General features: G+C 46.6%; 1 non-coding gene and 1 pseudogene across 1 annotated transcript; both read left to right on the top strand.

The window, feature by feature from the left end:
* The first annotated feature begins 6156 nt into the window (after positions 1–6156).
* Positions 6157–17118, top strand: LOC119376695 (uncharacterized). The gene is made up of 6 exons (XR_007414608.1): positions 6157–6514; positions 6605–6713; positions 12452–13944; positions 14530–14860; positions 15620–15992; positions 17107–17118. It is a non-coding gene; the product is annotated as an uncharacterized LOC119376695 (transcript).
* Positions 17119–17870: 752 nt separating this feature from the next.
* Positions 17871–19063, top strand: LOC125756577 (uncharacterized; annotated as a pseudogene).
* The last annotated feature ends 5517 nt before the right edge of the window (positions 19064–24580 follow it).

Raw genomic sequence — 24580 nt, 5'->3', positions numbered from 1 at the left:
GCAGGCTAATCAGAGACTAAAGTGGGAATCTATTTTAGCTGTCCTGGCTAGGCACAACTAAAATACTGGACACTTTTGCACACTCATCAACTCACAGCAGCTTGAATATGGAGCAGTGGCGATGCTATTCGTTTTCAAAGAAGCAAACTAAATTTCCTGAAAAATGAGAGCGTTTCATCGGGCTATAAAACGTTTACTGGTTCCCGCCCATATTCGCGTCGCGGATTACTTAAATTTTAGGCCAGGCAGAACAAAATAATTCATGACAGATTGCTGTAATGTCATGCTGAGCGATAGCCTCCTCTGCAATGCTCGAGCGCCGGGTGCGCCAGCGTGGAATAGGCAGCCCGCACCGCAGGTAGCCTCGTGGTCATGGCACACGGAGGACAGTCGTTACAGCAGAATCCTAGGACAAATTTTATTACAAAATTACGTTGTTGCTGCGTTCAAGTAAAACTTTGCCTGACTTATTAGTCTCCAAGTCTGCAGCCGACAATAACCACTGTCGAAAATGGGGGGGGGGGGCTCGGCCCCCCCCCAGCAATTCTCAGGGGGGGGGGGGGGGGGGCTAGCGCCCCCCTTGCCCCCCCGGTAGATACGCCTATGTCTGAAGAAGTCATCCTCCTTTGTGTTGGAGCTCACACCTAGCCTTGATGTCCATAAGCCAAGGAAATCTCGAGAGCTCACTTTTGACGCTTACGAGGACTGCATTTCACTTTATTTCATCGTTATAATCAACAACAACTTGAAACTCCATAGCCAATCAACGACAACTGAAACTCGATAGCAAGGTAGCCGAAAATATAGCAGATCCGTTTAATAAATTTCGGCAGTTTGTTCCCCATTGCAATTTCCCCCACGCAAAAAAAAAAGACCCCGTGCGGGGTCGCTTTGCCAACGCTTGGCGGGCAGACAGCAGTCGGTCGCAGCACTGATCTCCACTAGGTTTGGAGATCAGTGGGTCGCAGCGACAAAATAACTGAAGCAAAGTGCGAGTACGGATGAAGAGAGGGAGACAAAATAACGTCAGGGCGAGCTTTGAGAAAGGCGCTCCTACAAGACGAATTAATTTTGTGTAAGACTGCGAGGATAATTGGAATGAAAAGTAACGAGTAACGTGAGAGCTCACGTTACCCGTTACAGTTCCGAAATAGTACCGAGTACGTTACTAAGTTACTGAAAAAAGTAACGCGTTACCGGTAACGCCGTTACCTGTAACGCGTTACCGCCAACACTGCCTGCTACAGTAAAATGTTGTGCCACTGCTTTCGGTAATTTCTTCGCCGTGTCCGCGCGATGTCCGTTTAATCTAACATTAACGGGCTGTCCCGTTTCGCCAGTGTACCGTTTGTGACAATGTGAACATTCGATCATGTACACAACGTTTGAACTAGTGCAGGTAAAGCTGAGTTGCAGCCCTGAAGAAGACAAGTGTGCTTGTCGAAACGTCGGCTCCAGCACACACCCCCTGTTTACGAATTTCTCACCGCGAGCTTCCATATTTTGCGGTTTTCTTAAAGGTCAGCACTGGGAAGAACGTGAAAACCACCTTTGCAAGATTACTTATGTATCCGGGGGGACACAAAGTGAGACAATAATTATAGCTGTCAGCCGCCCAAGTAACTAAGATTTAATAATTAACTTTTTAGTGACTACCGCAAGCGGGCATGTTTGGAAACAGTCGCGTTTCTACGCAGTTCCACTTGGAACAATTCTTCTAGCATGCCTGTGTTCCGAGATATCCCGCTGCAAAGTTAAATTGCGGTTTGCATGATTACGCACGCAAGGCGGTGCGGATTGGCGCAGTGTTCCTCCCTGATGCGACGAGCAGTGATTGCTCTATTGGCAGCCGGTAGTAAAAAGGTAACTGTTATCATCTTTGCCTATGCCTTCGACCCTTTGTCGCAGGCAACTGCCGCGCGGCACATCAGGGAGGAACTTTGCGCCAGTGTTCACTGTCTTGCATGCGTGATCATGCAAACCGCAATTAAACATCGCGGATGGATATCTCGGAGCCCAGAAGTTAGAAGAATTCTTCCAAGTGGAATTGTGGAGAAACACGACTGCCTCCAACTTCTCAATACAAACATGCCCGCTTGCTGCAGTCACGAAAATTTCATTATTCAATCTTAGTTAATTGGACGGCTGACAGCGATAATTGTTGTCTAATTAACTTCGTGCCCCCCTGAATACATAACTTATCTGCAAAGGTAGTTTTAACGTACCTCCCAGTGCTGAATTTTAAGAAAACCATAAAGCTTAATTTTGAACTATGAACCGTTGAATCAGAGACTGGGTCTGAGCTAGTTGGTACAGGGACAACAAGACGGCACACAGAGGGTGTGTGTGTGCGTGTGTGTGTGTGTGTGTGTGTGCGTGTGTGTGTGTGTGTGTTTGTGTGTGTGTGTGTTGTGTGTGTGTGTGTGTGTGTGTGTGTGTGTGTGTGTGTGTGTGTGTGTGCTGTGTGTGTGTGTATGTGTGCGCGCGCGCGTAGTGTTTCAGCGCGTACGTCCTCGCTCGAAAGAGCTACGATTCGGCGGGAACTCACGCATGGAGCTTGCGCCCCTCCCCAGCGTTGTGACAAAGAAAAAAAGAAACAGCGAGAGGACCGGGGTGGGGGTGCGTTCGGCTGCACACCCCGCCTCCCTCGTAACACGACGGAGGCCGGCCAAAGCACGAGTATGGTTTTGTTGCCACCGCTCTCGCGCGTTTTCTTTCTTTTATTCTTGTCGCACTTGACTCTGCGGTCACTCCTAGCTTCGTTGGGTCCAGCCGTTTTTTGTTGTCAAACGCTGCCCCAGAAATTTCTCTGCACGTACGCTGCATGCTCTATGTGCACGACCGCCTGAGGCTGTAAAAAAGCGCGTCCCTCCCGTCCAGATGCAGCGGCGGGCCGTCTTTGAGACAGTTGCGATTTGCGGATAGACACGAGATGCCGATCCTTCAGAAAAAACAAGCATACATAAGTGCAGTAAAGCGGCACGCGTGGTGCCGACAAAGGTCCGTGTGAACATGCGCTGCAGGGCACACACAAATGAAAACAGTAGCTTCAACTACTTGGGTCAGTTTAAAAAAAAAAGAATAAAATGCTTGACCCCCTCCCCTCCTCTTTTTTTCTTTAGTGATCTCTTCTTGTGTCATCGTGGTGGCCCTCTCCCCGCCACCAACCCCGCGTGTGTTGATCCCCTCGCAACTACAACGTAACCAGCCTCTCCCCTACCGACCAAGGGGACGCGCTCACACCGCGGCGGCGCGGCGCAGAGATACGGCAGCGAGCCCACTGCGTAGTGCTGTGGATGCCGGAAGAGACCAGCCGACTCGGCAACGTTCGATTCTTCAGTGGATCCTTTGTGTGTCCTGCAGCAGCAATTAGCTTCAGCCATGCAGCCATGGCTTCAGCCATGCAAAAACAACATATATATATATATAAATAGACGAAACGGGACGGGGGTGTGAACGGAGGGCGGCGGAGGAAGCAGGGATATCTTCTCGAAGAAAAAAAAAAAAGAAAGCACGGCAAGAGGGTGGATGGTGCACCATCGAAGTTGCATAGTACGCAGGAGCCTCTTTCGAGCGCCAGGCAAAGAAACAAACGCCGAAGACGGATGAAATGGGCTATGGACATATGGGAAGAACAGCGGGGGGAGGGGGGAGTGTAGCTATTTCTTGTACTACACTTGTACGGTTGTGTGTGGGGTCGGGGAGAGGGGGAGGGGGCACACAATTCCTCGGCGCGGCAAGATGTATACGTATAACATTAGGATGGAAAGTTGTGCTATTTGGAATATGTGCATGGTTGATGCAGCGCTGAAAGAAGCAGACGTAGAACCAGAAAGCAAAGCGCGCGTTTGATTTCTTAACTAGCAGGGACAATTGGGCAAGTCGCCGAGTTGGTGCAAAAAAAAAAAAAGCGCGAAAAAAACCACAACACACAGACACGAAGCAGACAGGACGACGCGCTACTAGCACTACTGGCTACGGGCCTGTTGCACACACCGATACAGCGACGTTCTAGCAGGTGATGACACCTGCTTGGGGTCAGGCCGTGGGAACGGTAGAGGGTCACTCCTTCCGTTTTTCGCCCAGCAGGGACACGAAAAGGGTCACGGCAGAATTCGCGACCGTAGACAGCGTCGGACCGAACGCCTGCACCATCCGTCCGAGCGGGCGCCTTGTTTGCTAGTCCGTTCACCTGCGTTTGGCTATGCGTGGGAGCGCCTGCGAAATCTGGAAGACGACATGACACGAACGGGAGTCGCAACACCTTCCATCGTTCGTAAACAATTACACGCACAGGTATTCAGGCGCAAAATAGCAGGCTTTTAGTATGTTTGGGATATCTGATCTGGACTGGGTGGTCTGAAATTATCCAATGAGCATAAACATGTTCTCATAGCTTCAATTGTGATTGTTACAGAAATCAACGTAAAAAAAAAAAAATTCGGCAGGTACCACGCCTTGCGGGAATCGGTTTCATGCGTAGCGGTCAGCCAGAATTTGTCTATGCTGCTTTTTTTTTTTTTTTGGCTTTGAGCCAAGCGTTATGAGGTGCATCGACGTGTTTTTGTAAGTGTAGTAGTTGTGTACACATCGAGGGCTTACCAGGCAGGTCGATCGCATCAGTGTTTAAAGGGTAACTCTGACGTAACGTCAGCACTCACGTTAGAGCAAAGACGTCAGTATTATCGAAACGAAGTGCACTTTACGGTGCGATGATGTGAATGTCGCACGTAACTTTCGCTAGCGTATTGCTCCGGTGCCGGGCAACGCTTGAATATAGATTGCTGAATCAACATATGAAATACAAATGTAATGTTTATTAGACTGCTATAAAAGCGGAGTAACCACAATTGACGTTAACCAGACAGCCTGTATCATAAAAGTACATATGTAATCTTTATTGCTTTGTTATAAAATGAGATAACTTACACTAGCTGCACGCTGCACGCTGCACGCTGCACCGACATTATGACTGCGCAGGGTCTCTTTCTAAAGCATATTCACGAACTGGCGTGACTGTGCGGTAGAATACCTGACGGCCACGCAAAATGCTTGGGTTCGATTCCTGCAGGGATCCTGATTTCTATTATTTGCATTCGTTGGTTCAACGCTGCCGATGTCGGTTTTTGTTAACGCCCTCGCATTAAAATTACCAATGTCTGTTCTCGCCGTTCCTGGGTAGATACGTAAACTGTCAATCACCTGTGGCGCATACCCGTACACCGTGGCCCGTGGTAAACGGGTATGTGCCACACGTGTCGGGAGGAAAGGCTTCGACGACGTACGCGACAGGATTTTCACGTTATACATTCATATTCGTCAAATCCTCTTACCCTCCCTTAACTTGCCAATTTTGGTCTACACCAAGTTAAGGAGGCGATCACGAGAGCACCCAGGCGTAGGCGGCTAGATAGATAGATAGATAGATAGATAGATAGATAGATAGATAGATAGATAGATAGATAGATAGATAGATAGAAACGCTCAAAGTGCCTAACGGTTCGCTATGAAACACTTCGCATTTAAAAATAGCCTATACTGACGATTCATCCCTGCGGGCGGCACAGACTGAGGCATGCCGGCACCGACTTCGGGGAACAAGCGACACTTCCCCCCCCCAATCCCCCCTCTCCCCACCTCTGATACGCCAGGAAAATAAGGAGGAGGTGAGGTTGAGATGAAGAAAAGCTCAACCGCGTCACTTTAGGGGAAGAAGGTAAATGGGAAGGAGGAGACAGATGGTGGGAGGGAAGGGAAGTAAGCTGTCGCAGCTGGAAAGATGCAATGGGAAAGGGGACAGAAAAGACAGGATGAGGAGAAGAGGAGAAGAGAGCGGGGTCCATTGCCCATGACGTGGTGGAGTTCTTATAAGGAGGCATTTTCTCATCTCCATCACTGCACTGCCATTTCGCGTGGAAGTGCTGCTGCCTTGTGTGCTCGTTGAGCTCTGGAATCGGAAGTTTGCGAGGGACCACCTGATTGTGGTTTGGAGTTTACCTTTATGTGTCGCATTTTTGTATTTTTTGTGCAATATTTGTAATTGGAAGTGAATGTACGTTTAGCTGCCTTTGCTGTTTGATCGTCCGTTATTTTTTTACCATTGCAGCGACGCGCTCTTAGTTTTACTTTGCTTTGATTATATTTGTGTGCTGTTGCGTACGCCTCTTAAGCTCGATTTATAGTAATTGTATTCTTGTAGACGTATTTCAGCTTGCTTCAGGATGACTCGCGTTCTAGTCGCTGGGGATTCGATGCTGAGAGACCATGCAGGGTCTTTCACATTGACTCCGTCAGTTAGCGTTGAGGTGCGCTCATTCAGTGGTGTGCGTATCCAAAGTATATTCCCTATGATTTCCTCTACCCTGCCATCCGTGCAAGTGCTCGTTCTCCACGTTGGAACAAACAACGTTGGCGAAGAGGCGCTGACCCGGATCGCCAGGTTCCGCTCTCTTGTGCGACGGGTAATCGAAGTCAACCCGGGCATCCGCATTGTAATTTCCGCAATCCTACCCAGGCAGCTGAGCTTGCGCAAGTTCAAGTGGTCGCTCACGGCGGAACAGTTGGAAAAGTGCAATGCGGACGCCCGGGACACAAATGCTATGTTGCAGGCGCTGTGCCTCAAGGAGAGCTACGCTTTTCTGGACGGCACTCGCAAGGCATGGAACGACCTGGTGACTGCTGATGGCGTTCACTTGAGCCAGCGCGGCAGCAATGTGAGTATTACAATTTTTTTTCTTTAAGCTTTATTGTCTGACTTTGTGCCGAGTGCACCAACTCCTTGTTTGGCTAGCACGTAGAATTGTTGTTGATGACGCAGTTTGACAGTTCGACGATAGTTGCATTCTTTGCCTGCATTCGCTAAATTTTGGCGTTCAGGTGGAGCACCCAGCGTGAACTGTGTGCTGCTCTTTACTTCACAATTGCTACTGCAGCATGCGAAACACGGTTGTATATGTTTGAACAGCCGTAACCAAAACATTGCAATGTACTAGTTCAACACATCGCTCATTTTGTAGTTTTGTGCGTGCGTGGTCAAATTCGAAACTTCACACGTAATTTGCACGAAATGGCCTTTGGCGTTCTGCGTCACAGTGATGTTGCACTTTAAGCTTCCGACGTTGACGTTTGCATTTAAAGGGCCCCTGCAACAATTTTCAGGTATACTGATCGAGTGACCTCACCAGATGAGTTTACTGCCTCATGCATCGCCTGCGGCAAAAGTTTTTAGAATCCGTCAAGCACGAGTGCAGTTACAGGAACCTGTCGCACACTTTAATTATAAGCGCTTTTTTCTATTCTTTCGTCCCAGCGAGCGCGCTGAAAGCTACGCGGGGGCCATGACAAGGGTGCTCGACTACCTTCCATCCGCGCGCGTCATGACCTAGCGCGCTGTTCTTTTCTTTTCTTTTTTTTTTTTTGAACTTGCGGCTCCCTGTCAGTCTGATCACTGTTTTTGTTTGTTTTAGACAGTGCGCATCTTTTGATAAAAATACTATGACTGTCACGCTCCTGTCGTCTGCGCACGTTAAAGCTAAGTCGATACTTTGTCGAAGCTAAAGTGAAGTTTAAGTTACTAATTATACAAGAACTCGTTAACGTCAAAAGTGACGAAACTTGTATGAAGGCGCGTCGCGGCTGTGTCCGGTCGTGGAAAGTAGCCAGTCATCTCACTTGCACCAGCGGATCGCCTTATACCATTGCTTGAGTAGTTCCCCATAAGGTTGAGCAGTGATGCAGCATAGCTGAAAGTTTTTCCAGCGCGAGGGACACCGACGACATAAAAACGACACGGACAGCACTTAGTGTGTCATTTTTATGTCGTGCAAGTGAGATGAATGCCACTTCGTGTTTCATGTTTCGCCACTTCCTTACCACGGGAAGTTCTTGTCTTACATAACAGAGCGCTGCCCCGTTTCCTGCGCGCCGGGTGCGCTCACTTCGGTATCGGCCTCGAAATTCGATGATGAGTATATCAAGTTACTGCAACTTTTGTCATTTCTAAAAGATGGCTAAGCCGTAAATTGTGACGGCCTACAACTTCCCAATATGCACAACCCTGAAGTCAATAATAACAAGGTAATTAACGAGTTCTTGTTAATTAGTCACTTCAGTGCAGGGGCATAGCCAGACATTTTTTTCGGGTGGGGGGGGGGGGGGGTCAACCATATTTTATTATGTTCGTGCGTGTGTTTGTATGTGCGCGTGTATATATACGCAAGCAAAACCTAAAAATTTCGGGGGGGGGGGTTTGAACCCCCCCCCCCCTGGCTACGCCCCTGCTTCAGTGTCACTTTAGCTTCGAGGACAAAGTATTTCCGCTTCCACGGAGACCTCGTGTGCGAAAACGACAGGAGCCTGAGTGTTACAGGATTGTTATAAAAAAGTCTGTATTGTCCAAAGAAAACTATAATGTCGCGGCACCCCGTGGTGGCCGCGGTATGCAGCTCACGATGCTAAAACCAGCCAATGGGCGTGTCTATGTGCTCATGACGCAGTAAAAAATTTGTCTTAATTATAGCATTATTTGTCTGTCGTTCTTTCACCGTCCCGTGTCCGGCGCTGTTTGTTCCCGTGTTAGTAACAGTGCTGGTAAATTCATGACATCACTCCTTACCACAATTCATCGTACTCCTTTTTTGAAATACGCATTTTGGAATTAATTCATTTTTTTTTTTTGCTTCCTGTGACATCAAAGCGAAGAAACTTGCGGAAGATTTTTTTTTTCATCTTTGACAGCCACGCTCCAGCCGTTTTCGCACATGTACTCTCTGTCGAAGCAGAAATATTTTACCACAACTAAATGACATTGTCAAGAATAATTGACAAGAACTCGTTAAGTGACTTTTTAATTATTATTGACTTGAGGGCAGTTGTTTGCACTAGCAAGTTGTAGTGCGTGCCAATTTATTGCATACCTACTTTTTTAGAAATCACGAAAGTTGCCTGCACTTCGACATATTCATTATCGATTTTGAAGGGCGAAATTGAAACTCATCGCTGCCGGCGCGCAGAAAACGCGGCTTCCTTGTTACGTAAGAGCGCAACTACAGGTGACAAGGAAGTGACGAATTTGAATTAAGGCGCGCCGAAGCAGAAGGGGGTCGGGAAAATAGACAAGCATTCTGAACTATACAAGTAGACAGGTTATGCTTTGGGCGCGGTGTGTGGTGCTTATCTGTTTATTTCTTAATCCATAAACAGGCGCGAAAAACTATTTCGCCTGCTTTGCAACATGTGCGAAGCGCCGCAGATGCCCCTGAGTTTTATGTTTCACAGAGGAAGGAAATGTTGATATTATGGTTTTCTTGCGCACAGCTCGAAGAAAACACACAAGCTCCAAACACCACAAGCAAAGGTGATCCACTGGAGCAAGTGAAATGACTTATTGCCGGTTTTTACGAAAAGATAAGCACACGACGCCCTTTGATTCAAATTTCGTCACTTTCTTGTCACATGTATACTTCTGTTCTGACGTAACAGAGGCGGCCTTTTTCTGCGCACCTGGCGCGATCAGTTGCGATTTCACCCTCCAAAATCGACAGTGAATATGTCGAACTGCGGGCAACTGTCGTGATTTCTAAAAAAATAGGTATGCCGTATAAACTGGCACGCACTACAACTAGCTAGTGCAAGCTGCCCTCAAGTCAATAATTTAAAAAGTCACTTAACGAGTTCTTGTTAATTATTCTTGACAATGTAATTTTAGCTGGGGGAAAGTATTTCTGCCTCTACCGAGAGTACATGTGCGAAAACGACTGGAGCGTGACTGTCACAGAATTTTTATTTAAAAAATGGGCAGATCCCACGTACTGTGGGAATCGATGTTATGCGAAGCATGGGCGGGAATGTGACTGTGGCGTAATTTTTCACATTGAGCGAAACATGACGGAACGACGCTAGAGAAATGTCCAAAGGGTATACGCACACATATGTTGAAGAGTCGCACATGTGTTAACCAGTTGTTTACAGTTGCGCAACGATATCAACAGCAACAAGGTGTTATCAACACCAGACGCGGTAAGCTAATATGTAGTGCTTATATTCTTCAATACTGGATAACACGAATTCGAACAGGACAAAGAAGGAACACAGATGCAGGACAGGCGTTTCTCCCAACTAAGCATTATTCAGAAAAATTTCTCTAGATATATACACTGCCGAGTGGCAGGCGCACTGCACGTACGTTACAGTCACAGTTGCATTTGTTGCAGTTGTTATGCTTGTACTTGTCCGTTAACGGAGAACGCACGCACGTCTCACGAACTCATTGTGCATAGGTGCAAGGGGTTCTTGACAGTTTTTTTGTAGGAAGCATTTACCCCGGTTTTTGCGTGTTCTGCCTTCAGCTCCGTCACTTTCTTTGCGTCCGCCGCGATGGTGTAGCGGTTACGGTGCTCGGCTGCTGAGCCGAAGGATCGCGGGTTCGATGCCGGCCGCGGTGGTTGCATTTCGATGGAGGCGAAATATTAAATGCCCGTGTACTGTGCGGTGTCAGTGCACGTTAAAGAGCACTGGTTAAACATTGATTAAATAACATTAGAACAATGGTGAAAATTTCCGAAGTCCCCATATACGGCGCTTCTCATATCTTCGTTTTCGGACGTAATTCCCCAATAATCCTTATTATTATCACTTTTCTCGCGTGTCAATGTGTATGTTTACTGTGTTGATTGAGTCTATGTATCACCTGTGGCACATAGCCGCATAACATCAACTCCAGTATGCGCGTATGTGCCACACGTGACTGAGAGGGTTTCATGACGTACGCGACAGGTATATATTTTGCGTTATTCATGTCATAACCAGAGAATCGGGTTCTTCATACGCAGATCCTCTGCTATGCAAATTTTGGTATACAACTATGGAGACGAACAGGAGAGCGCCCACACGTAGGCGGCTAGATAGATACGTAGATAGAAACGGCCAAAGTGCCTGAGGTTCGCTAAGAAATGCTTCGCATTTAAAATCTGTATTGCCTAAAAATAAAAAAAAAACACCGTGTATAGCATAGCTGGCTAAGTGAATGCATCATAAAAAATAACAGAAGAACACTAATTAAAGTTGCAAAGCGGGCTTGTTGGTATGGCATATTTTGGACAGCAATGGTAGCTCAGAGAGACACACAAAGCACTAAGCTTGTAGCGCTGCGTGTCTCTCTTTGCTGCCTTTCTTGCGTCCCGTTTTTTTTTTGTTTTTTTTTGCGCTAATTGTGTTATCAACTCTAGTCAAACTAAAATTTATTATCGGTGTGGTTATAAAGAAATGGTAGTAAAAGGATTTTATTTGCAGTGGTATGCAAGTGAAGCAGTGGTGTAACCAGGGGGTGCTACACCGGGCATGTACTACACCAAGCATGGCGCTACACCGGGCATAGTTATATAGCTCTTGATGTGTTTTGCATAGCATGACCCCATAGTCTTTCGATGCAGTGCTATCATAACAGATGATGCAGTGCTATCATAACACAAACACACACACACACACAGACAGGGTGTCTCCCTTCACGTCCGTCTTATTCTTTGCGCCTACTATTTCGAATCATGCAATACCACCACGCCCAGTTGCTCACTCTCACATCATAGCAGATCAGTGTTGTAGCAAGTGCCACTTATCCGTGTTAAAGAATCACAGTAGCCAAGCTGAGCATCGCCTTTCTTTTACCCATGAGAATAATTTTTCAACACAAGAAATGTTAGTGTGATTAAGGAAGCAAGAAAAGACATGGCATTATGCTTGCACATTAGCTGGCTACCACAGTTTTATTGTCAACTTATGGATCAGAACACGCAGCTATCGTTTGCACAATATGGAAGTCAGAGTGGCTTGATCAGGGTGGTTTAGGGAAACTGACAAACCACCATAGGCGTGAGCAGGTTCCCCTTCAGGGGGGGGGGGGGGGATCGAAGGTCCGTCGTAGCGCCATTGTCAATGTATGGCGCTGACATTGCCCCCCCCCGAGTCGCAGCGCCCCCCTCCCTATTATGTCAATGCATGTGTGGGGCTGACTTTGCGCCCCCCCTCTTAGGTGTATAGGAGGGGCGGCCGCCCCCTCTGACCCCCGTGCGCACGCCTATGCAAACCACAGTACTTACTACACACTGCCTCAGTGCAAGTGACTGCCACTTGAATAAGCGGAAACCCTAAGATACTGTGAGCGATTATCATAGTCTGGCAAAATCTCTCCTATCTCCACAGAAGACCTGCGCCTCCCCATTTCACAATGAAGGACTGTCCATCCATCCATTTCACTTCCGTGACATGTTACCTTTTAAAATCTCTCACTGATGTGTGGTCTCATTTGATGGAGAGAATGAGTAAGAATTATGGGAATTGTGGATAATGAAGATTTTTTGGACTTCATTATGCACTCGATCGTATCCCTTTTGCACAGTGAGCTAACAGTTAACATGCCCAGCAATCCTTCCTTCTCTAATATGTCTGGTCTATGCAGCTGCTGGGATGCCTCTTGCGTGAAGCCATTCGAGGCGTGGTGCAGGAACTCCGCAAGACCCGTGATGACCATCATTTGCAGCAACATCGGGTGCAGCAGGAGCATGTGGAACTGCAACAGCTCTACGGACATCAGTCTTCAGAGATGTCCAAGTACTGGGAAGGTGACACAAACTTTCCCCCTCTAAGTGGGCCAGTGATCATAGAGGCTTCTAGTGACTCTTTGACAGGTGTAGCATCCTGGGCCACGATAGTCAAGGGGTCCATTCCTGCTGCCCCTGGGTTGTGCTCTAAGACAGATGCAGTGGCACCTGTCCCTGAGCCAATCGTACCTGTGCCTGTGTGGCCAACACTAGAGCGAGCGCATGCAAAACCCATTTCCGTGGTTTCTGCTCAGCAGCCTCCACGGAAATGTCTTGCACGGGCCCCTTCATTGGTTGGAGGTGTGTGGGTGAGCCATAAGGCTTGCAAGAAAGCAACCCCTGCTGTGACACTGCACTCTACCATTGGAGAGCTAAACCCAGCTGCTTGTTGCAGAACACCTCCATATGGCAACAAAATGCAGCCATCACAGACTGCACAAGCAGAGCAGTGCACTGTGGCAGTGAACAGGAGCCCGCAACAAGAGGCTGTAGGTCTAAGCAAGTGCAGTAGCATGGCAGAGATGTGCAGCTCTTTCGAGCCTTTCTTGGACACTCACAAAGAGGATTATGTTAGCCATAAGCAGTGCTCGGTAGTGACAAGTGAACAAGCGTGGGTCAGTGTGGTAGGGCGTGCTACCAGAAAGCGCACAATGAGGACGCGCTTGTCATGCGCTCCTGCACTTGTTGGGAGCGTCAGTGTACTATATAAGGCTGAGAAGGCTACTGTGCTAGAGCCCTCTGCACTTCATGAGCGCCGATCAGCTACTGGGTGTAGAGAACTTGTGTCTTGCAGTGCACAACAGCCATCGGGGATTGCACCCTCATTGCTGTTCTGTGCGGCAAACAGCAGTGAGAGTCTGCACTCAGGAGCTCAAGCATTTGCAGATGGCTATGGAACTGTAGCAAACTCTTCTCTACATTCAGCATGTAGTGGACCGCAAGGTCAGAGCAACTGCCCAGTGGCAACACTTGGTAGTGTTGAGGAAACCACAAGCACTGTATTGCGTATGCCTGCTGGTGCCAGTGATAGTTCTTGTGTCTGTGGGACACTTGACTGTTCTGTTGCAGCACCTTGTGCCTCAATCGGTGCGACAGAACAACAGATGAGCCCGCATTCAGTTTCTGCAGCCTCAGCTGAGGGCCATGAGGCATTAGTGGCTAACTGCAGCAAAAAGACCAGAGGTGTTTATGCAAAGAACAGCATGGGTGCAAAAGTTTCTCAGAGCCACACAGGGCCTGTTACAGGAGGAGGATGCCTTTCTGTAGGCAGCAGGTTTAGCAATTACCAAGAATTCGATGCTGCTTATGAGGCTTGGAAAAATGAAGGGTGCCACCCCATGCGCATTTTAAGGTCAGATAAAAAGGGGAGCATGAGGCGATGCGAAGCCGGAGCACTTGCACGATCGCGTTCCGTTGGCGTTCGTTGGGCATGCTACCGACCTCGTGTCGTGGAACGCGAAGAGGGACGCTACGCGCGTCGTGTCTTCCATCTAGCCTGGCCGTTAATTCTCACAGGGCGAGCGGGGAACGCGGTCGACAGGCGGGCGAGAGGAGGGGGCAGCGTAGGAGAGGAGAGAGAAGGGGAGGGGACGCGCATGCGCTCGAGCTCATTGCGGCGTTGTGCAGGAGAATTTCGGCATGTCTAGCCCGCGTTTCAGAGGAAGAGTGGAAAGGGGATGGGAGAGGGAAAGTGGAGAGGGGAAAGGGAGAGGGTGAGTGGAGAGGGGAAAGGGGGTAGAGGGGAAGGGGGAGGGGAAGTGGAGAGGAGGTATGTGGAGAGGGTATGCGCATGCGCAGTGAGGGTGGTCACGCCGCACACCACCACCACCACCACCATTGCCGGATTGAGCTCGACCTTAAGATACTTCGCATCTAAAATCCTTTTAGTTCAAGCAGTGATGTAACTGAAGCAGCATTTCCATACGGTTGGATTCAGTTTGTTTGTTGCCATGCAGAGCAACCTATTCTTAGATGCCAAAATGCCCGACCAAAGCAGCACTACAATGGGACAGATTGCAAAGTCGAGCTGGAACTCGCTTTTTCGGTCTGTGCCACAGCCATTTCATGAAGTAGTAAGCCTTCAGGAAACACATGATCATAATACAGATCCTCAAATTTTTATATGGTATTCACAAAATCGTTCCCTCACTGCCTCCAAGTAAGATCAGCTGAATGATCTGATTTTCTGCAATGCCAAAGGATATGAATGAAATCATTCTCAGGAAAACTGGGAAACACATCACCTCATATGATGTCCAAAACCTGAGGCAATCTATGGCACAAAAAAATCACAGCATATCCACGGAGTGAATGATGATGAGTGGGCGAAGCTGCGGAGGTTCATCGGTAAACCGTGAATCTTCCGTGAATTCTGCCCAGTACATCATCACCGACGTGAGATCGGGCGCGTTTATACTAAAGTTCGATGAGTTATGACGACTTGCAGCTCACTTTAATTTTACATATACGCTGTGAATTTTCATTGTTTAGAAAACCATTGCTTTAGAAAACATCTGGCGTCTTTCGTTAAGCAGCTGGTGTCTTTTCGTTTTGCTTTAGAAACATCTGGCGTTCTTTCGTTTTCCTTTTACAAAACATCTGGCGTCTTTCGTTGGTTTATTTCATCAATCAACGACGTTTTGAACAAAATTTTTATTGTTTAATCACGCACAGGAGAAATCTCACCAGGCACTACCTTGGAGGTAAACAATGGCTGCTAATGGAAATGAGAGACAGAAGAAATCGGCTTTTAGCTAACACTTAGACTTCTACTTCTACTAACGTTTCCAACTGGAACATGCCAATGGCTGCTAATGGGGAATGAGAGACAGAAGAATTCGGCTTTTAGTTAACGCGCACGCTGCGAATTTTTTATTCTTCAACAACGCACAGGAAAAATCTCCCACCGGCACCACCTTGGATGTCAAAGCGTAAGACTGGTTACGCACTAGGACTACTACGACTACGACTACGAGGGACGAACGGGTGCCGCCTTAAGGAGCTTCGCCCCTAAAAATTGCAGACAGCACGCATCACGGGGCATTGCCCCTAGAAAAAATAAATCAGTTATTTTCAGAAAATTCGGGCTGAAAGGTTCATGTAGAAAAAAGTGCCAATAATGACCTACTATACGTCTTGCTACAGTCCAAACACATGGCACATCTAGCGGAAAAGTATCCAGAAGTATTGTTTTTTGATGGCACCTATAAGGTGAACAGAGAAGGATATGTCTTACATTCAGTGCTATGCAAGGATGGAGCTAGCCATGACCGCCCGATATGTTATGCGTTTGTTCGAAGACAAACAATTGAAATTTTGAAGTCCTTCATGAAAACGGACATTTTTTGGGAGAATGTTCGGTCACAAGCGCTTCTGAATCCTCGGACGATAATGAAGCTGGTGAGTCAGCCGAGGATATTGGACGACAAAACTACGCGAGTTCATTTGTGGGAGATGAGTCGGCTATACTCGCGGACAACTTTGCTTGGCAATGAAGGGAAGGCTACGGGGGCGGAGCTACTGCACATGTGCTGCTCCGCGAAGTAGTCCGGTTCGGCGCGCGTTTCGAATTTAGTTTTGGTTTGTGAACCTTCCGTACCTCTTGTGACTGCCATTTGATTATTCGAGCGGCCGTCACACGCTTAAAGAGTCATTTGTTAGTGAAATTCGTCACAAGCTTCCTCGGCGAGTCGTCGGGAAAGCTGGAGGGTGACAAGCGCTCACCTGAAGACGAAGACGCCATTTTGACTGTGAGGTGCACATAAAAGGTGCAACGTTTTCACAGGTGCAAAAACGCGAAATGACGCTGCATAAAGTAAAACAAATATAAATATCTCCTTCGTGCGCGCTGACCCTCTCTTCAAACGGCGCTCCGTAGAAAATAAAGCAATGTTGTTGTTTTTTTATTGTCACGCAGAAAACACGGACGCAATTGTGGGACTATAACCTTCAGCTGTAGCACACGCGTAGTTTGGCTCTCTAGCCTTCCCTTCATTGCCAAGAAAATTTGTCCGCGAGTATAGTGACTGCGACACTACTGACGACGAGTTCGCACCCGCCGAAGATAATCTCTCTAACGCGACGCAGCCGTGCGATGGACTCCTAAACTTGGACTTCTTCCGATTGGAGTTTGCACGCCCGCTTGGCAACACAAACTCCTTGTCTGTTGGGGATGCACTTGTATTTGTTATGGTCTTCGACATAAAGCATGGTCTGTCAAGGACCGCTGTAGATCTCCTGAGATTGTGTAATAATATTTTAGGCTCAAGTGTGCTTCCAGACAGCAAGTACCTTTTCCGAAAGTTCTGTGCAACCTCACCAGAAGACATGAAGTTCTAATTTTACTGCCTATGTTGTAATCGGCTACTGGCCAAGACGGGTGGCAGCTAAAGTGAGCGCAACTTTGTGTCTCGCATGTGCTGTGGAAATGGCTACACTGGCCGGAAGTTGACAGCAGAAGGCTCCTTTTTTGTTGGCTTGCCATTCAAAAAACAAACTGCATCTGTGCTCGCAGATGATAATTTGAGAGAAGAGCTCTACAAATTTTTGAGTGATAGAAAAGACACAGAAAACGGTAGTGTGTCAGATGTGACGAACGGTGCCTTCTATCAGAACCAGCGAAAAAAGCTTGGCTGCGAGAAACATGACGTTACCTAAACTGTGAGTGCAGATGGTAGTCCGGTATTTAAGTCATCTAACTAGTACTCCATTTGGCCTGTACATTTGACCATGAATGAGCTGCCACCACACAAACGTTGGAGCAACATCATTTGTGCGCTCTTGTGGTATGGTAATAAACATTCAGACATGACATTGGTCTTCCGGGCATTCGCAGAACAAATGAACGAACTCTCTACTGAAGTAATCTGCTAGAATGTGAATGGTCAGCAAGTGCATTCAAAGGTATGCTGTGCCACCTTAGAAATATGGCACCTATTCAGTTATCTTGTTTTACTTGGTTACATAGATGTCATGTTAGGAACTAAAATGACAGCCTTCCCGCACTTCCTAGGTGTTTTGCATAACGGCTGTTGCTGATGCACCAGCCTGGGCTTCCATGCAGAACGTCCTAAAATTTAACAGGTACTATGGCTGTTCCTAGTGCCTAAATTCCGGAGAATTCATTGAAGGTATATCATACATCTTTGCAGGTTATGTAAGTTTATGTGTGTCACCTGCTGTGTGTATGACCAAAGCTACATAAATCTCGTGTTAACTTGTGCAGGATGTGTCAAGTACCCTGCAGGTTCACCTGTTGAAGACAGAAGTGCAGCTAGCATGTTGGCTGACATGCAGATGGCAGCGACATCGAAGCGCACCATCAAAGGGGTCAAGGGACCTTCACCTCTCCTCAACGCCCCTGGATTAGATATTGTCTGGAGCTTTCGCCCTGACTACATGCATGCTGTGTCGCTTGTAGTTGTACACCAAATCACAGAACTGTGGTTTCCGCACACGGGAAGGGCATGCTATATGGTGGTCCTCAGACATTAAGGGAAGCAGATGAGCGTCTCCTACGCCAGACCTCCCATGTGCTTTAATAGAACACTGAGCTCCCTTAAGCTTCGAAAGTATTGGAAGGCATCGAAGTGGGAGTCTTGGCTCCTCTTCTACAGCCTCCCATGTCTAAAAGGCATCCTGCCAACTAAGTTTCTTGAACACTTTGCTCTCCTGGTGTCGTCAGTGTACACTTTGTTGAAGAGTCATGTGACATTGCAAGAAATTGACGACTGTACTCTAAAATAACAAAGTTTGTTGTCATGGCCGAGTTCACCTATGGAAAAGCACAGATGACTTCGAATATGCACACTCTGCTCCATTTGCCGAAGAGTGTGCTCTTGCATGGACCATTTTGGGCTATTTCATGCTTCGAATTCAAAAGTAACATGGGCAACCTTGCAAAACTAGTGTCATCTTCATATGGCATCCCTTTTCAAATCTTGTCGCGAATTCTCCTAACGAGCAATTTCAACCAGCTTCTTTCAATGGCATCTGCAGAAGTTAAGGAGCTGTGCTTACAAACAAAAAGAAAGGAGTGCATGGGAGCACAACTTCTCGGGAGGCCCCAGGTCCCTTCACACGACTTGATAGACTTTGTAAAGAGCAAGATCTCTGGTGTGGAAGAGATTGAAGAGTATAGACATGTCTGTGTGGATGGATGCATTGTGCACAGTGAGAACTACAATCCAGCATTGAAAAAAAGAAACTCAACCGCAGCAAAATTAGGCAATGACTATGTGAAAGTAGAAAATTTGGTGAACGTTTTCAAGGTAGATGGAAGCTCTGGCATTTTCATCATCTCTCACATCTACCAAGTGAAAAGTTTTGAAAGAGTAAGCCACTTAAAGGTAGCACGCAAATGTAATTCAAAAGTTATTCATCCAATTTCAAGGTCTCTTCGTCCATGCGTATATCTTGAGTTGAATGGGACATTTTTTGCGGAATTGTGCAACCGTTATGGATCATGTTAGAGCTTATGTTAGTCTTCGTCGTGTGCTTCCCTTTGTTTATTTAGTCTTGTGCTTTTAGAGAGTTCGTTTTATCTCCAACTTCAACTGCTGCTTCAGAAATCAGTGTAGTTACAGTTTCATTCATTCCATCTATGTTGAAAAGAATTGTATTGTTTTATCTAGGGATGTAATAAATTTCTGTTTTTACTTCCGGCTATATTAAGGGTGACCTGTTTTTTTTGTGTGCGATTAATATTTCTCTTGTTTTCAAATTCTATCGTGGCCCTACGGCCTCTTGCTTAGCTAAAGTGACTATGAATTTCTGAGAAACCTCTTGTTTGGAAAATTTGTCAGAATATGTTGCACGATCTCAATATGCATCCCCCTTTAATGGTACTCAATTACGCATATACATAAGCTCTACTGTTGATTATTTTGCTTGGGTGAGTGTATGTGAAACTGAAAGCTTCATAAGTTCCCTTTTTCACATATACTTATACCATTACTTGTGTAAATCGTGTAAATATCTGTTTCTGTTCCTTTTTGTGCCGAATAAATAAATTTTTTGAAGTACAGCAAAGTGTCAATAGTTAATGCAAGTGCATGTGGCATGCGTTTGATATAGCAAAACTTGAGCATGTTTAACTCGTTCTGTAAAGCATGATTACAGAAGCACGAAATACCAAACCGCTTGGCAGCAAATGGAACCTGTTATGGTCCAAGCGGTACCCTCTTAATATCCACTTGAAAGCAAGTAGGACCACTTCAGAAACTGCAAGTGGAACAGTCCCACCAATGTAACAAGTGGGACAGAAAACCACCTTGTGGTCCCGAGTGAAAGGAAGTGGGACCACATTGTGGCAAGTGGAACCCTTTAGTGGGACCACTTGGCAGTAAATAGGACCTGTTAATGGGTTCCACTTGCTCTGAAGTGGCACCACTTTAGAGACCACTTGGCAGCAAGTGGAACCACTTGAGATCCCACTTCAAATTTTCACCTGGGTTAAAAAATGTGTATAAGAGGTTTTGAGCAAATGTGAAAAGGTCGCGAAGAGTGGAAAAAGTTTTAGGCAGCTCTACAGAAAAGCCCGATTAGTTTGGCTGTTGAAATTTGAACAGATGCCAATCAATCGTCATTAAAGCTCGATAGAGCTGTCTGGTGTCACTACATGCTAGCAGTGGCAATACAATGTGTTGTTACCAGGCCCATAGCCAGGACTTTTTTCGGCGGGGGGAGGGGGGGGGCACTTGCTGATAACCTTGACTATTTGGGAAAAACACCTATTTTCACTATTTATTTTTGGTAAACACACACCTACTTCAAAATTTCAGGAGGGGGAGGGGCTAGCCCTCCCCCTGGCTACGGGCCAGGTTACGTTGCCTGCTTACTAGCTGCATTAACACTGATATTCATTGAGAAATGTGCTGTTAGAATTTCTTACTTGCACAGTATTAACGCAAATATTGTGCACTGTTGTAGAACTAGTGCATACAGGTCTGTCGGGATAGGTTGAGTGCTGCCACGAGGATGCTAAAGATTTAAGGCTTTCTGCTTGGTATGGTCCCTGGAAACTGAGACAGTATTTGGTATTAAAGCTCGTAAAAGACTGTATCATGAAACCACTAAATACTGACTTAAGAAGTATTTAATAAATACCAATTTATTGCCTTGATTTCTTCAAATAGACCTAATAAGAGAATTGTACAGACTAGACAGATCTTCATTGTTATATTTTCAACGATGAATCTGAGATAAATTTCAGAATCAATGCACTAACCTAGAAAGTTTGCTTTCTTTCACAGGTATACACCCACAGCAAGGCACAGCACATGCATATTGTAAAAATTTCTTCGCAAGATAATTTCATCTCTTTTATCCCTGAGACATCACAGATCAAAACAGCAAATTAAACAAAAATTGCATAAAAGTACACAGAACCTTTTCAGGTCATTCAGTGCATGTGTTATCTGTGCAGTGTGCTGCAAATTACAGTTTAACCCTTTTATAAGAGACACGCGCCGAGGAGGTGTTCTTGTCCCTTACATGGTGTCTCTTATAAGCAGGGTAGGATGTCCTCATTTTCTGATCAACCCCTATTTCTATGCGCATTTGTCTCTTACAAGTGTCTCTTATAAAGAGGTTCCACTGTAATTTTGATGCCTGCAGTGCATGGAGATGTCCTCTGTTCATCTAAAATGAAACTGTTGAGAATAGAAAACATAACGTGGCAAATTCCCTTATAATGCACCTACCGTGTTCTCATTTCGGAGTTCTCTCATATCTTGAAAGGCTTAGTTATGGGATAAATATATCGTTATAACACAAGATCATAACTACACCGCATTTTCTCTTTTACATGATTTATGTACCTCATTATCGGTACTTATGCATGTATAAGAGCACGCCTCGCTCTAATTTCATAAAAATTAATGGAAGTATTATAGAGAGTGGACGGAACGTCTTGTAACAAAACGGTTTCTCTGTGAGTAGTTAACGGAAGCTTAGCATATAGAAAACAATAGCTTTCGTACTTCAATAAGGAACGTATGTCTGCAGAAAATGCAATGTGCTGTGATAGTTACACAATCTCTCCATAATTTTACAGCCTCTTCGTTTTATTAGTCCGGAAAGACTTCCGGCAACGCATTGCCATCAGGTTTTAGGGGCGAAGCTCCTTAAGGCGGCACCCGTTCGTCCCTCGTAGTCGTCGTGGTCGTAGTAGTGAGCAACAAGTCTTACGCTTTGACCTCCAAGGTGGTGCCGGTGGGAGATTTCTCCTGTGCGTTGTTGAACACTAAAAAATTCGCAGCGTGCGCGTTAACTAAAAGCCGAATTCTTCTGTCTCTCATTCCCCATTAGCAGCCATTGGCATGTTCCAGTAGGAAACGTTAGTAGAAGTAGAAGTGTAAGTGTTAGCTAAAAGCCGACTTCTTCTGTCTCTCATTGCCATTAGCAGCCATTGTTTACCTCCAAGGTAGTGCCCGGTGAGATTTCTCCTGTGCGTGATTAAACAATAAAAATTTTTGTTCAAAACGCCGTTGATTGATGAAATAAACCAACGAAAGACGCCAGATGTTTTGTAAAAGCAGAACGAAAGAACGCCAGATGTTTTTCTTAAAGTGTAGTAGTAGTAGTTGCATGTAGCCACCTCGCCCGATCGTCAATGGGCGAGGTGGACCGGCAACGGCGCGAGGACCCTGTCGTACGAGAGTTAAATCACACTAAAAGACATACTTTGCGGGCGATACACTCTAGTGAGCTTTCAACTTTTCGTCTTAATGTACATGATAAAGAAATTATTTCTACGAAAAACGCAAGGCACACCTTGAGCAATATGTTTGGTTTTGGGACGCTAAATGTAACCATGAGGCGATGCGAAGCCGGAGCACTTGCACGATCGCGTTCCGTTGGCTTTCGTTGGGCATGCTACCGACCTCGCGTCGTGGAACGCACGTCCTGTCTTCCCTCTAGCCTTGCCTTTAATTCGCACAGGGCGAGCGGGAAATGCGGTCGCTCTTGGCGCTCTTTCGCTCCGTTGGCTTTCGTTGGGCATGCTACCGACCTCGCGTCGTGGAACGCACGTCCTGTCTTCCCTCTAGCCTTGCCTTTAATTCGCACAGGGCGAGCGGGGAATGCGGTCGCTCTTGGCGCTCTTTCGCTCGGGAGCGGACTTCTTCCTTGCATTTCACCGATCACAAGTGATAATGAAGGGACCACGTAAACCAACAGTACAATAAAAGTTTGATGTTTAATATATACACGATGTTTCACACTCTTTATATTATGTACTGGGCGCATTTCACGGAAGAGTTTCACGGTTTACAGATGATTCCCTCCGTAGCTTCGCCCCACTCATCATCATTCACCCCGTGGATATGCTGTGATTTTTTTCCGTGAACAGAGGCTTTTTTTTTTTTTCTTTTGGCAGTGTAGCATTGCGTTGGGCATGTCGATTGCGGCGTGCTTTGTGTGGGGTACGGCATGGCTCCAGTGTTCTGCGTGTTTTGCCCTCAGCTTTGCTGCTTTCTCTAGTAAAATTTCCTATGCCATACTGGCATAGGGTGTATGTTTGCGCTGTGAATCTGCGCCGCCGCAGAACTATAGCGGGAGCGGCCGTATTTCCATACATCAGTGTTTGGTAGAGTTAGGCGAGATCGGATCGAAAATATTTAGCTGCTAGCCTTAATTCATATAACATTACGACTTGTTGCTATCCCATTCACTGTGCCGCCGCAGTTACTGTGGTCACATTTTATTTACCGAAAGTAACGAAGAAAACCAAACACATGTGTGTTGCTGTATTTGCAGACTAGAAAAAAAGACAAGAATGCCTCATATTGATGCTTTCTGTTTACTATTACAGAGAAATCTGAAGAAAAAAAATCAACCGGGCAAGGTGGCATCACTTGGAAATTTTATTGGGAAATATACCAGTTTTTAGGTTCGCTGCCTGTCAATGACAGGAGCTTGACAGAAGAGATGGGCTGGGGACCTGGAGAGACTGTGGATCAGGTGAATGCAATATGCATGTTGTATATATTGTGGCAGGTCACTGTAAAGCTGCACTGAGTAGCTGAATGGAAGGATACTTGTCATGATAATTAGCTTTTCCGCAGTTACATATTGCATGAACTAGGGAATCTGAATGTTTCAAGCAGAACTTTTCTCTGAGGTTGCAAACACACAGTTTATCTGTACGTGCATTTCTCCTATGCACCGTACTAAATTACATCTTTTATTATACGTTGTGTATAAAACAGCCTCATAGTTTTCTAAAATGACAGCTCACATGTATAACCACATGGATGGTCGCACCCCGCAGGGGCGTCTGCGCAAGCAGGCGTTTGGTGTGCAGCGACACCACGGACCCGAGCTAACGGGAGGGTTTCGACCCCCTCCCACGCCTAGCCGTGCGTGTCTTTGCCGTGTCCGGGGAAAAGGGGCTCCTGGGGGTTGAGCCGACGCCGGGTGATTGGACCTTTAAGGCCCCCCGGCAGAGGCAACACACCCCTTTGGCCCCGCCTTCACGTAGACGGCACCCCTGGGCTGACCCACCCAGGGGAAACCGGCGGTCGCCTTTTCCTGTCTCTCTCTCTCCCCTCATCTTCGTCTTTCTCACTTTTAAACTTTCCTGTCTACTTCTCCCTTCTTGTTACTTCCGATTTTTCCTGGCGGCAAGGGTTAACCTGAGTAGTTACTCAACCTTGGGTAGTTATATTTGGTTATAGCGGCACTGTACGGCTGGCGTCTGCAGCCTTATACGTCTAAGGGCCTCAGCGTCCCCTAGTTGGACTCCATGGTGGGTGGCCGCCAGTGCTGCCGAAACAAAAGAAAACTATCATGGGAACGCCTTCATTCCCCCGCCTACTTGATCGTCTCCCTCACAAGAGGGTACGCACCGAAGAATTATCATGTTTCAACCAACAGAGACCATCCTTTCCGAAATTCCATGTAATACATAGTGAAACTCCAGACAAACAAGCCAGATCTATTTCCCCATTTGTTGTGGCAAAGTCTCTGACCGAAGTCTTTGGGCC

This window comes from Rhipicephalus sanguineus, unplaced genomic scaffold, assembly GCF_013339695.2.
Source record: "Rhipicephalus sanguineus isolate Rsan-2018 unplaced genomic scaffold, BIME_Rsan_1.4 Seq1960, whole genome shotgun sequence".
Lineage (NCBI taxonomy): Eukaryota > Metazoa > Arthropoda > Arachnida > Ixodida > Ixodidae > Rhipicephalus > Rhipicephalus sanguineus.
The sequence above is the reverse complement of the archived record's forward strand: the minus strand, read 5'-3'. Positions and strand labels throughout refer to the sequence as shown.